Source organism: Lepisosteus oculatus, chromosome 3 (genome assembly GCF_040954835.1).
Source record: "Lepisosteus oculatus isolate fLepOcu1 chromosome 3, fLepOcu1.hap2, whole genome shotgun sequence".
Classification (NCBI taxonomy): Eukaryota; Metazoa; Chordata; class Actinopteri; order Semionotiformes; family Lepisosteidae; genus Lepisosteus; species Lepisosteus oculatus.
In genome coordinates, this window is record NC_090698.1 from 58,626,358 (window position 1) to 58,640,547 (window position 14,190).

The 14,190-nt window shown below is 35.8% G+C and overlaps 1 protein-coding gene across 2 annotated transcripts in view; it reads left to right on the forward strand.

Moving 5' to 3' along the window:
* The window catches only part of tmc1 (transmembrane channel-like 1), a 52,820-nt gene that overhangs the window by 12,249 nt on the left and 26,381 nt on the right, over positions 1 to 14,190 (forward strand). The window contains exon 3 of one of the 2 annotated variants that reach the window (XM_069187309.1): positions 9,120 to 9,161. The exons of the other annotated variant lie outside the window; for it this stretch is intronic. The gene's annotated coding sequence lies outside the window, so the exon portion shown is untranslated. The remainder of the gene's footprint in view (positions 1 to 9,119; positions 9,162 to 14,190) is intronic. 2 annotated transcript variants of the gene reach the window in all.

A 14,190-nucleotide genomic window follows, 5' to 3' on the forward strand; every position in this document is an offset into this window, starting at 1 on the left:
GGCTCCACCTGTGCAGCCAGTGAATCTTCAGTGGGTTTACCATGAGGGAACCCTTTGGTTTGGTTTAAAGTCAGTGGAAGATGTGAAGATACTGTGCTGTTGTTTGAATGTTCATGTTTGAGCTGAGATGATAATTAAACTATTGAGCAAATTTAGATTCAATTTGCAAGCTTCTGAAGCTCAGAATGAAATTAGTGTTTGCAAGTCTTTGTTCCTTACAGTCTTTGATTCATGTGTATGGGGTTTAATGAACAGATGAGTAATTAGAATATGTAACAGTCATACCAGTCCTTTACTCAACAATTCAGTGACTTTAGAAATAAGAAACACTGTTCTCTCATGGGTCGAACAAAGAGCTCTTTCTATGCAGGATTATAATCATTGTCTGAACTTGAATCTTTTTAAAAATAGGGTAAACAGGGATCAGCATATTGACTTATTTCGGGCTAATGGACTTCCCATGACAAAAATGTACATATTATCCATCTTTATATATCAGTACACATGCATGCATGTAAACCTTTTATGTTTTGTTATTGTGTTTTAATTATCCATGGTGGCTCATCAATCATTTTTGAACAACAAAATTCTAGAATATAATATTCTAATGAGCAGCTAGAAGAAGAACAAGCAAACAGCTGTTCAAACCAAAAGTAGACTTTAATGAAGAAAAGAAACCAGACACCTGGAGGTGAAGGCAAAAGCAGTGAACTGCAGCACTTTCATAGGTTCAAGGGAAGACTGATACAATGGCTTGTGAGGTACTTTATTTATAGCAGAACCCTGAAGGCCATGTTTATGTATACAAGGGACATAACATTTAAAGCAAAAAGCCGGATAGATATTAGATACTGACTACAGAGAACAGATCAATTCTTGGAGAGGGCGACTTGGAAGCCCAATGTCAGCACCTCATGAAATGGTCCAGAGAGCAGTTTTTGTACTGCAGCACTAAGAAATAGCAGTGCTTGACTCCAGCCTGTCTGCATATAAACCAGAAAGCTCTGTCCTGCTCCCAGGGCAGGCCTGACCCCAGGAAGCAGCCTGATAATCCAATTCACTTCATATTATATTTAAATAAAAGCACAGTGGGGATTTATTAGATGTCTGCAGTTATCTCTTTAAATTCTTAATATATGTTTTTTTCCCCTTTATTTTAGACTTTTTTATCAATGTTTTCTGAGATACAAGTAATTATAGAAAGGGATAACTGTGACTAAAACATAATTGACAGGATCCAAAATGTAAAGTTAAATGACAGACCTACGTGTTTGGTTAAAAGTATGTTGTAAGAGAAGGAACAGTAAGGACATGCACTGAACAGACAAATGAATATACTGACTAGATATTCTAAATTTTAATGTTCAAACGTAAATAATATCGAGAAATGAGTGGCATATTTTGCCTGTAAATTGTTCGATTGTTAACGTGCAGTCTAGGTTTTTATGCATTATGCTGTTTAAGACGGGTCGAGTTACTTTGTTTTGAAATCACCCTTCGCATTTCCCCAGGCATATTCCATACATAGCTTTCTAAACGTGTTAAATATAGCTCAGTAATCTGACCTATGACTCTGAACTCCTCGGCGAGAAATCTTTGAATCACTACTATGTGTTTTTCAATTATTCTTAACTCGTTGTTCTAGTTCCATAGTTTACACCTTGTTTACTCCTTGAATTTAATCATCCCAGAATAATTTGCTTATGAGAGCAAAATCAAAACACGACTTGTTCTCCTCCACACAAAAATAACTGCGAAGTGCCTCGATCTGTTATCCATTACGGTAAGCAGCCAAGCTATTTACCAGCGTTTAGACGTTTCTGCCCCCTTGCGGCTAACTGCAACAGTACTTGTTTATTGTTTTATTCAAGGTTATATTGTATTACATAATATGGACATGTATACGCCCACACACATGCCATAATCTTCTTTATTGGTGGGAATATTTAATTGACACCCATTTTAATTTAACGGTGTTAACTTCAATTAACTAAATTTCAATGCAACTGAAACCCAACAGCAGTAGAAAACAGCTTTCCCCCATCTAAATAACAATACATCTACATTTGTGAGAAAGTGCATCTCTGTAAATGTTCACCTTCAGGGATGATTATAGTGTAATCTGCCCCCCCCCCCCCAAAAAATAGTGAAAAATACTTGACTTCACACACCTAGTATATTATAAATATTTGAATTTTGATTAACAGCATTTTTCGGCAGCCCAGTCTTGCTGAAGCTTACTTAATCTTGTCATATTTCAGAAGCTAAACAAGTGCCTTGTTCAGTGAAGAACCTCTATGGGATACTTGTGAGAAAAACTAAGCCCCTGATATCACTGGTTTTAGGTGACAAGTAGACACTAAACTATCCGTTTTAAGTGTTACATAAATACAATAAATTACTATAGAACAATATTATTCTATAGCATTTTAGTAATGTGTTTTCTAACATTCACTGTGGTAGACAGGCGCAGTACAGGTAATAGAAACAGACTGAACAGGATAGTGAAGGTAGCCAACGCAGTCACAGTGCACAACAGCCACAGCTGACAGACATACAGTATACAGTATATCACAGAAATAATGTGGAAGGCCAATATAATCATTAACTGTCATGACCAGCCCTTGCAAAGTGAATTTGAGCTTCTTCCACTAGGGCATCAATTTAGGCAACCCAAATTTAATAGTAATAGATCTTAGTTATCTTCATTCCCACACCACAGCTATTAACCTGCTTAATTTGTAAGCATGATTATATATTTAACTTTTTACTTATTTTTTCATCCAGCATGTATCTTATGCGTCTCAAAAACTGATGGCCCAATTTCTTTTTTTTTTCTGAATTGCAGAGATTTCTTAAGCTGCGAACATGTTTTTCTCATCTTATGCATGCATGTTTCTTATCGGTAAAGAGATTCATGTTGTGTTAAAAGTTGTATATTCTGTGTTTTGTCTTGTACCTGCCTGCAATGCAAATTTCCCATCTGGCACAATTAAGGAAGTTAGTACATTATGATGATTATCATCTATCATTTAAAAACAACATATTGCGTTTATTTGTTAAAACTTTATATGCTGCTCCTGTTTTGTCTGTGATAATTTTGAAAAGAAAGCAAAAATCAATTAGTTCTGATGATGTGTATTAAATATCAGCTGGGCCAGTCTCGTCATACAACTAATACCCTAGACTTGTGTTGGGACATGAACCATCTTTTCTCCAGTACTTCAATGCTTATTGTACTCATGCTGGGCAACAATTAGAAACAAGGAAATTTTATATGGAAGAGGGTGGAGCATCCAATGCACTGCATCTGGGGTAGGGATGGTGAACAGCTACAACATCGGGAGGTTCTGTCTTGTCAGTGGAAAAGAGGAAGATCTTCCCTTCAATAGGGATTCTGCTAAAGAAAGAAAGTGGTGGAATTGACAGGTTTTGTTTACTTGTTCTGTAGCACTATTTACATCGACAGTGTGCGCATTAACTGAATCTCATTTTCGAAATAGGAAAGTCTGGTCTTCTTCTTCCTCTTCTTCTACCATCATTGAAAGCCAATTTTTCAAAGATAGTGAAAGACTAAGAATGCCTATTCTGAACAAAGGAAACCAGCACGAATGCTGTCCAAGTTTCATTGAAAAGCGCAAAATTGTTTATTGTTAAACATTCCACATTTATTTCATTGTTTCACTGTAAACATACATATTATTCAAGGGGACAACATTTTAAAATTGATTTATTTTATATTTCACCTGACATAAAATCGTTTTTTTTTACTGACAGTCAAAAGGACAGGAATAAACCAAATCTAAAACGTTGGTAAATCGTACAATGTACAGGGTTTTCATTCTTCCCCATGCTGTCTCTAAAAAGTCTAATTTGGAGTTATGGTATGTAAGAAGCATTCATATATTTATCAATACTACAAAGTCTTAGTTTCCAGGTACACACAGATATAATAGTTGATTACAGAGCTTTTTAATACATCACGAGAGAGATTAACATTCTAGCTTAACATCATATACATTATCATTATTTTGGCAAGAGCTTCTAAACCCCAAAAAGGAAGCTCAACCTTCATAAAAAATTTAGTAGTAGTGAAATTCATTCCTTCTAATGTTTCACTCAGTGTTGTTCTTGCATTAGTTCAGTGAAAGGCAGGTAAAAGTGAGCAGCTCCAGTGAAATTCTAATCATCCAGTCAACGGAGGCCACTCACCCTACACACTGTTTCTCCTCTGGGAAGTGGAGGAACTTGTCCTGAACAGCAGACATGCCAAGGCACCAGAAACTGGTCACCAACGAAAGTGATGGTAATTGCGTTTGTTCACTTAACTTCTGTTTTTTGCATTGCATTTTTTAGTTTGTGTGATAGGCCAGTTTCAGCTGTTTGGAAAGGAACTGCTGTAGTCATGTAAATGTCCATATTGATTATTTTGTTTACTCAAAACATACATTAGAAATGTAAGAAAACATGAAAAATACAGATGACAAGGATTCCCTATAATCATCATACATGAAGTATGAGTAAGGTACATATTTGTATTGAATTATTTTATTAGCTTTGTATGTTTTTGAATTATTCCAATTTTACATGCAGTCTATTAGTAATTTGTGAAATGGAAGATATTAATAGTATACTGTATTTTGCTTTTTTGTAAGTGTGTGGGTGCAACACCAATGACACCTACCATATATTAATATCTCATGTCTTATATTCACCTATAATACCTGAAAACTGAGTCTTAGCTTCAGTTTGTTTTTCTGTTATGTAAAATAATTAAAATCCAAAAAATCCTAAGCTTTAAAGATAATTTCTTCTTATTGTATTGAATAGTAATGAGTTGTTGTAAAGGAATGTGCCCATTTGACCTACTCTATTAAAATATGCTTTTATATAATTAAATCTCAAAGACAGTAAAATGGTGAAAAATAATCTTAATAGTTTATTTCAGGTGATACTTTGGAAGGTATAAGTATGTGTTACAGGCCTTCTAAATGAAAGAAAATTGTCTGGGTATTTGTAAAAAAGGCCGGAGTACTGAATAATCCATCATTCATGTTTTTGAATGAGTGCCATTATGCTAGTCATGAAAGAATTATTATCTGCCTTATAACATATATTGCACTTAAAGTTTTATTACATTCTTTTGTGTAATTTCTCCGCAATTTGATAATTACTAAAATGAAGTATTAATTATAATGAGTATGAAAATGATATTCATTCAGAATATTCTCCTATACATAGTTTATTAATAATTAACACAAACATATTAGAAATTAAAATATAATATACTATATGACTTGTAGTTTTCCATGTATATTTAAAAATTCCAAAGTGTATTCTATATGACATCTTTTTTCCAGAAGAAACAAAATGGTCAGAAGTGACCATAACATTAAAATTATTTTAGATTTTTTCATGACAACCAATTAAATTTCAGGTTTATATGCTTGGCTTTCATACCCTACCATCATTTTACAAATAATTAATTTTCACAAGTAAATAAAGCCAAATGAGAACTCAATCATCAAGTGATGATTCCTTAGTCACCTTTAATATTTTCTTGTGGCAGCAGCTGTAGTATTTAATTTTAAGTATTGAGCACAATGTGAGATACGCAAGACTGAGAGTTGGTAGTCATTTGAGATCAGTGACTGAGATCCTTATAAAAGTTATATAAGCTTTACAGTAAAACAATTAAAGGAAATAGATTTACATGAGTTGAGCTTTGTTTGTCTCGTGAAGCTGAGTTTTATTTAGGATTGGGAGTGAAAATGTACCCACCCTAACTGATTATATTCTACTTTAGTTATATTAAAAGGAAAATTCTGCATAGCCTTTTATGAAAATTCTTCTTAAGAACTTAATTCTTTTAATTTCCTTTCTAAATTTACAGATCTCAATTACATTATGTATAATGCTTATACTGCACCTTGACTTTGCGTATTGTTGATAAATGATTTTGTTTAACAAAGCATTCATTGGTTAGGGTACAGTTAGTTTTGATATGCACAAATATCCAGTCAAATTCATGAAATAGGGACTGGAGCACTTTCTGGAAAGGTTATTATATTTTGAACATGCTGTGTTATCAATGTGATAAGCACATGAGAAGGGTTACAAAGGAGAGAAGGATAGTTAGCTTATCTTATTCATTTGGTAGTTAGCTAACTGATCCAAGCATCTCCTCCAGCCATTTCTTAAAAGAAGCCAGATTTCAATAATTTAATACTTCAATACTCCCACAATCCTTTGCATGAAAAGGTGTCTCCTGTTCTCAGTTTTAAACACACTACCATGTAGTTTCCACTTGTGTCCTCTGGTTCACGTTTCCAGAGCAACAATGTATTTTCCATAATATGGTGACTGAAACTGCACACAATATTTTAAATAATAATAATTGCTTACACTTATATAGCACTTTTCTGGACACTCCACTCAAACTGCTTTAAAGTAATGAGGACTCCCCTCCACCACCTCGATGGTGCGACGCCAGCCATAGTGCGCCAGAACGCTCACCACACATCAGCTATCAGTGGGAAGGAGAGCAGAGTAATGAAGCCAATTCATTGATGGGGATTATTAGGAGGCCATGATTGGTAAGGGCCAATGGGAAATTTGGCCAGGACACAGGGGTTATACCCCTACTTTTTTCGAGAAACGCCCTGGGATTTTTAAATGAGGCCTTCCTAACGATCGACAATTTTTACATAACATTCCTTAATTGTAATTTTACATATTTAACGACAGTATATGCCCTACCATTTTGCCTTTTTAATTTTAATTAACTAATTATTTTTTAAAATTTTGCCTCACATTATCCACAAGAGGTAAATGATCTATCAGCATAAACACAGTCTTTTTCATAAATAAACTGTATATTTCTAAGGCAAGCATTGTGATCTTTGTTATTGATGAAGGTCTGGGATGTCGGGAGACTAGTGCAATGGTGCAGTTTCGCAGTACTGTGGTTTTGCTAGTGGAATTTGAAACTTTTGAAATAGAATTCCGTAACACATTTTGTAAAGGTTGCAATGGGTAACACCATCTGAGCTTGCTAATTTGGATGCTTGAGTTGTAAGTATGATTATGTATTATTTTATTTCTTGGCTTAAAAAAACCCTTGTATTTGGTACTGGGAATACCCATGCACTGGGTTTGTTAGTGTCACATGCCTGTTATGCGTAGGACAAGGACCTGTTTTTAACTCTAGAATTGTATGTTAAATTAAGCCTCCCCATTTGATGCATCGACACTTTTCTTCAAATGTACAGAATGTAACATATTTTCTTTAATCTTTACCACTTTGAAAGTCAGTTTTATTTTCTAGTTCATTTTGTGATCTTTTTCTTGGTTTATGTTAGCCTGGCATATCTAAAGCTGTCTTTCCACCAGCTCAGACCTGTTGTCTCTCTGTTAGAGAGGGAGACAGCAAAATAACTTTCCCTGTTTTTCTAAATTAAGTGATCTCTATTCAAGATGTTTCAACATAGTGTGCCGATATGAACTGAATGTGAACAAATCAATACATTACATTGTTCAAAAGCAGTTCTGTAATATTTAGAAATCAATTTAAATTGAAGTATAAACAGAGTGGAGTATCATGGGCTCACTATTTCTGATATGAACAATTACTGCTACTGAATAATGGCAGATTACCTAATTGACTCAATCATTCCTCTTATATTCCTTTGCACAGGGCTCTATGTCTCAATTGTTAGACATACAGTACTAATCATGGCCCCGATGTCATTGAAAGGTCATATTGTTATCCTAGATGAAAAGCTGAGACAATCGGTACTTGCATAAGTGGATCGTCAGAACTGGAAATTGTCTAATTTGCTGGATCATAAAATATTCCATTATAAAGACTGGTAGAGCACTTTGTGCCCAAGGATAGATCTTTATATGTTAATGTTTCAATAATCTGGTACTGCAATTCTATATTATGAATTTTATTACCAAACATTATAATTAAGTCCTGTTGACCTTTTAAATGACTATATACACAATAGAAAGAATGTTTCCTACTTGTATGTTTTATCAAAATTGCTGATGTATTCCCACGTAACATTAACATGTTTAGTATTTAGAGAGCGATACGCCCATGAATGTCCCAGTTCATTACTAGCTTGGCAGCACAGAAAATAGAAACAAAGGTGCTTCTGTGCTGTTCCCTTGCCTCAATCTGCCCCACGCCCTCACGAAAGGTCTCTGATGGTACAGAAAGGTGCTTCATTAATGGCCCCTTTGTGTTCTTTGTAGAACACTACTCTCCATGTAATGATGCATGTAAGTTTCAGATCGAGTTACACAAAGAAACAAATGTGAAGTCTATAAACACATATTCATTATTTAATGGGTTCTTTTGTTACCACACTTAACCGACTATGGCAGACCAGATTAAGGGAATTTACTCATTTTAAGCTTCTTTTATTTTTTTGCATTAACACATTGCCAAGATTATTAAAAAAATATTGCACAAGAAAATTTAAAAGCTGGTCATTTCTGGAAGAAATACATTGAATGGTTTTCAAAGAAATTGTGAAAAGAAGAATGCAAAAATCTGACAAAAACTGAAAATATAGAATACTGTGTGTAAGAAACAATTCAATTACAGTAATATTTATCTGCAAGATTTACTGGACTCTTGCCAAGGTGGACTTTGGTATGATTTTTGCCAATCAGTATATTTTGAATGTGAGGCTTTCAGCACAGTTTGATTTTAGAGTTCTATCAGGAATTGTGTGAAGCTTTAATTAAACATGCTATTGAACTTTGTTCTGCCACGTTTTATTATTGGAAATTAGCCTCTTATAAACTCCAAGAATATATACTGTTATGTTTCATTTTCCTGTTGAATTCCCTGATCCTGGTTTCAGCGAACAGTTGGAATAAGAATCTTTAAGAGAAAAATCATTTAAAAATGGCAAATTCCCTGGCTTCATCACATTTTCAATAAGTATATTGTAGAAGGCATTCATAAAATGAATATGATAAAAAATTGAATTTTATCAACCTCTCACCAATATTTTAAGCTTTTTTTTCTCTTTAGCCATGTTGTGTATGGTGATCTCAAAAGTGCTATCTTGCTTTTAATTTTATATTTCTTTTTCCAACAGTCAGCATTGAAATAGATATTGAAGACGATGAGGAAACATCAGGTGGGAATTATGGTTGAAATTATATTCCTTTTATTTTGTTTTGTCTTGTTTCTGAGACTTTGACTTCAGCACATTTGGGAATACTGAATATTGATTACTTGAATTTTTCCATCCTAAACTTTCAAAAAGAATGTATAGTATAGTAGCAGTATACATTCTGTACCATATGCTACTTCTGACTGAGTGATGCAGTTGTCTTTTCTTTTCCTGATGAATTTTCATAAATCTAGTAAAATCACTTTCAAAATGTATGTTCTCTTTCAGAAGAGCAAATATGTTTCCAGTCAAGGCTGCTGGTTGATGTAATACTGTGTTACTTAGTAAATGTCTGTCTTCAGTGAGAATGTAGGCTCATCACAGTCAGTGATATCAGTGATGTAATATTAGTAGAGGAATACTACTAGAGGTGGACTTGTAGATAAGGGTTCCCTATAACTTAGGGCTCTGCAGTCCTGGTCTTCTAAGGCTACTCTGCCTGCAGGAGTTCTAGGCTTATTACGAGCTGTAAAATGAAGCCAATGATAACTGATTTTAGTCACAGCAGCCATATCACCCTGCAACTCACAACTGGCAACCCACTGAAGCTAAGCAGGTGTGAGCCTGGTCAGTACCTGGATGGGAGACCTCCTGGGAAAAACTAAGGTTGCTGCTGGAAGGGGTGTTAGTGGGGCCAGCAGGGGGCGCTCACCCTGTGGTCCATGTGGGTCCTAATGCCCCAGTATAGTGATGGGGACACTATACTGTAAACAGGCGCCGTCCTTCGGATGAGACGTAAAACCGAGGTCCTGACTCTCTGTGGTCATTAAAAATCCCAGGGCTCTTCTCGAAAAGAGTAGGGGTGTACCCCGGTGTCCTGGCCAAATTTCCAATTGGCCCTTACTAATCATGGCCTCCTAATAATCCCCCTCTATGAATTGGCTTCATTACTCTGCTCTCCTCCCCACTGATAGCTGATGTGTGGTGAGCGTTCTGGCGCACTATGGCTGCCGTCGCATCATCCAGGTGGATGCTGCACATTGGTGGTGGTGGAGGGGAGTCCCCATTACCTGTAAAGCGCTTTGAGTGGAGTGTCCAGAAAAGCGCTATATAAGTGTAAGCAATTATTATTATTATTAATTATTAAAACTAACCAGCAGACAAACCCATCTAACAGTACCAGGACTTGACACTTGTCTCTATCCCATTCTCTTACCCACATTCATTTTATCCGTAATACCCTGTTTTCTCAGGTAAAACCCATTTCAAAACCCAGCCTCATAATCAAATCTGGTGATCTGACAATTTGACCCTGCATGTATTAAATGGAAAAGGTTTCAGAGGATGAAAAATGAAAAGATATGAAAAGGGAGACGCACAACTTAATGTAAACTACAGTATACTGCATATCAGGTCACTCATGATGTAATTTACAACTATTTGGTGACACAATCTTTAGACAATTTCAGTTTCTAACATCTACCCAGTTTTATATCTTGCATTTGATATTTGGGAATGGTTGTACAGAACGTTTTGCATATTTTCACCAGAATAAATTTGATAAAACAATAAGAACATGGAATACATGTTATCAGGTTGTTTTAATTACTGCTTTGTATGCATACTATACAAAGTCCTGTATATATTGTGTTAATTCTTCAAAAGAAAAAGTTTAATTATTTAATTCTTATGATTGTCGTTGTTTTGTAGCTACACAATTGTTCCTTGTAATTTAAGTAAAATAAAAGTCATACATATACTGTATCTGGAGACAAAAACGAGTTATGCTGTATACAAAATGTTTAAATTTAGAAAATAATTTGTTTCAATATGCTTTGGACAAAAGCCCTTCTTCAACTGGTGAGATAAATGTAACCATAGTGCTATTCAAAACAAGCAGTCAAAATTATTTGCTTAGTCGATATACTGTAGCCTATTATATATTAAATATTGTGACAAATTCCTTCTTTTTAGTAACATGACTTTAGCAGCATGAGGTTTACACCCAGGGCAAAAGCCTTAATGGGTTTTAAAAAACAGAATAAAAAGAATTTAGTGATGAGAAACCTATTTATCGATACTGAAACGATTTTTTTTATCTAAAGTGTGTTACTCAGATAGCTATTACCCTACCACCATGAGACCCCTTTTTGTATTAAATAAACTTCTAATTACAAAAATGTGAGAATGCGGTTCAAACTCTTCTCAAGTTATACCATCTTTGCACAGCATGTTAGTGTTTGCCATGACAGCCGGCCACTCACCTGGCTCACTGCCGGTTACCTTGGAAACGTGTACCGACAGTAAATCTGCATCACCAGTGAGCAATTTATATCAGTGCCCGCTTGAGGTGCTGCAGATTATTTTAGGACGCTCTGACACTGCGCAAGACTTGGTTTTAGTTTCATCTCTGAGCTCCTCAAGCCCTATTTCCCGTTTCCCTGCTTTTGCCTGCTTGGAATCCTGACCTCTGCAGTATTTTCTACTTCGATCAGGGATCACCCCTGGCTTGTTTACCATTCTGTATTAACACAGCCTTGACCCTGCTTGTGATTATGACAACGTTTTTTTGAATCTTTATGCTTTGGAATGAGTCACATTCCCTGCTTTCAACTCCCGCTTGCTCGACCACAGATATGACCCGAATTACTTGCCTGCTCTCGACTGTGCTACTGCGCTGCGTCACTGACCCCCTAGCTACCTCTGCAGCACCACACCGCCTATGTGCTCAGTTTCGGCTCTATTGCTAGCACAGCCTGCAGTTAATCTCATTGTGTGCGGACTTTCTGCTCAGCCGGGTCCCCGTGTACGCACTCCGCTGCTCGCAGCGTCCCTGGTACTGTCAGCTGTCTCGTCCAGCACCTGGGTAAATCCCCTACATCCGCCGTTAGTCTCCGTCAGTAGCGGGATCTGACACAATAACTATACTGATATAGTCTGACGGACGTAAGTGTTAGAAACACCGCCCCTCTCTTTGCCGACCTTTAGTCCTTAGACCTTTAGTACAGGCAGTATAGTAAAGTACTTTGCGTAGTGAGATCAACAGCAAATTGTCATAGATAGTAAACTGGGTAATAATTCATAACAATAATAAATAATAATAACAACAACAATAAATTGTTATTATTGACCATTTGTTTATAGAGTAAAAATGTCAAACAGTTTAACTTTGATTTTAAAATATGTAATTTTTTAAAACAAAACTTTGCATTCTTCTGAAAGTAGAACATGAACATTTCCTTGCTTTTATACAGCACTTTTCTGATCCCAGTGGATGAAATATGAATGCTTTACAAATAGAAGGGGGCCCACTTCAATCACTTTATTCTTAATTGGAGCATCCATTTGGGTGATGCACAGCACTCACTATGTATTGGTGGCTCCACAAAACATGAGACCTGCTAGAAAAATGATAACCTATTTCACTAATTTGATATATTTTAGGTAGGTCAGATTGTGCAAGACGAGAGTGGAATTTAGCTGTGACATTGAGAGTAGCACATTAACTCTCTTATGAATGATGCCATGGAATTGACCAAAGCAGTCTGGACCTCAGTTACAAATCTCCCATGAAGAATGGTAACTCTTATATCGCAGAATCCCCACTCATCCTGCTGGGACATTAATTGAGAAATTCAAGAGAGCAGAGTGCCTGGTTCACTGACATCGTTCACGCTGACTTTCCTAAGTGATCTGCTGTTCCAGTACTGTCTTAGAGAAAGGTGTTGTATCCTAATCTCTAACCACCTATTTAAAATGATATGCTAGAGACATTAAAGTTTGGGTATTGATGTGATTGTAGTGCTGAGGATACACAGCCCAAACTGAAATGACAGTGACAAGTGTCCTCAAGAAATGTCTATTTGACATCCAGTCATTGATGGCCTCTAAGTGGTTAAAAATAAGCTCATATAATGCAGTTACAAGTGATTGGTCCTAAAATACATTTTTAAAAATCTCACAAAATCTAACTGTTTAAAGATAGTATTTGACAGCAATTCTCTTTGTAATGTTACATTTGAAACTTTAAAATACATGATATCTAAAAGGCTCACTGAAAGTAAAAGGACCAAAAATCTGATGTGTCTATGGGCACAGGACGCAGGCCTTTTCCACATCATTGTCTACACTCCACTACCATTCGTCTTTCCTTCACCTTTTACATGAAAACATTAGGTGTACATTAACATTTAGTTTACAAAGTAACTTTTAGTGGGAGTTTTAAGGAAATTAGTGTTACTTTGAGTTACTTTCAGGAACTCCGCTGAGGTGTAAATTGAGCTCTGCCTTCATCACCATGCTGTAACAGTTTTGAATACTCAAGACTGACAGAACTCTTTGAGATGTTTCACATGAATGGTGTAAAAATGAAAGTATTTGTAAAGCACTCTAAATTGGAAGACTTTTTGCAGACAGTAAGACAGACAGTAAGTTATATACACATATACGTGTGTACATGTATATTTCTCACATGTGTGCATCTACTGTATGTGTAAAAAACAAGAGAGACTGCTATCCCCTCCACACACATGTAACTTTTGGTACTGGTCAATTCATGTCTTTTCTTTTGATTCTGGGTTTCTAATTTACCTAATGTCTGGGTCAAATAGCTAACTTTCTCAAATGTTAGGTAGAAGATAATGGACACCAAATTACCTTGGGAACTTGAGTCTGTAAAGAGACCTGACCTCCTTAGAATAAGTGTAATTGTTAGTCAAAAAGAAAGAAAAAAACACAAGCAAACGAAACCTAAGAATTCTATTGCCTTTTCAAAGTAATTATTCTGTTTCACAGTGTTTGTAATCTGATTTAGGGGGATGTCAGTGTCTCTTTGGTTTGTGGAGTCTTCGTGGAGAATTGGGGAGTCTCTACAGTACACTTTCCCGAAGGTGTTGGCACATTACATTGTCTGTGACTCCAATTGCAGTCTCAGCTTTCTTTTCTCCAGATTGGATAATGTGTCCTGACTTTTTATACTGTCGTGTGCTATGCCTTTTCCAGGAGATTACCCAAATAACTTCTCAGAAAATTCATAATCAAGAAGGCAAAGATA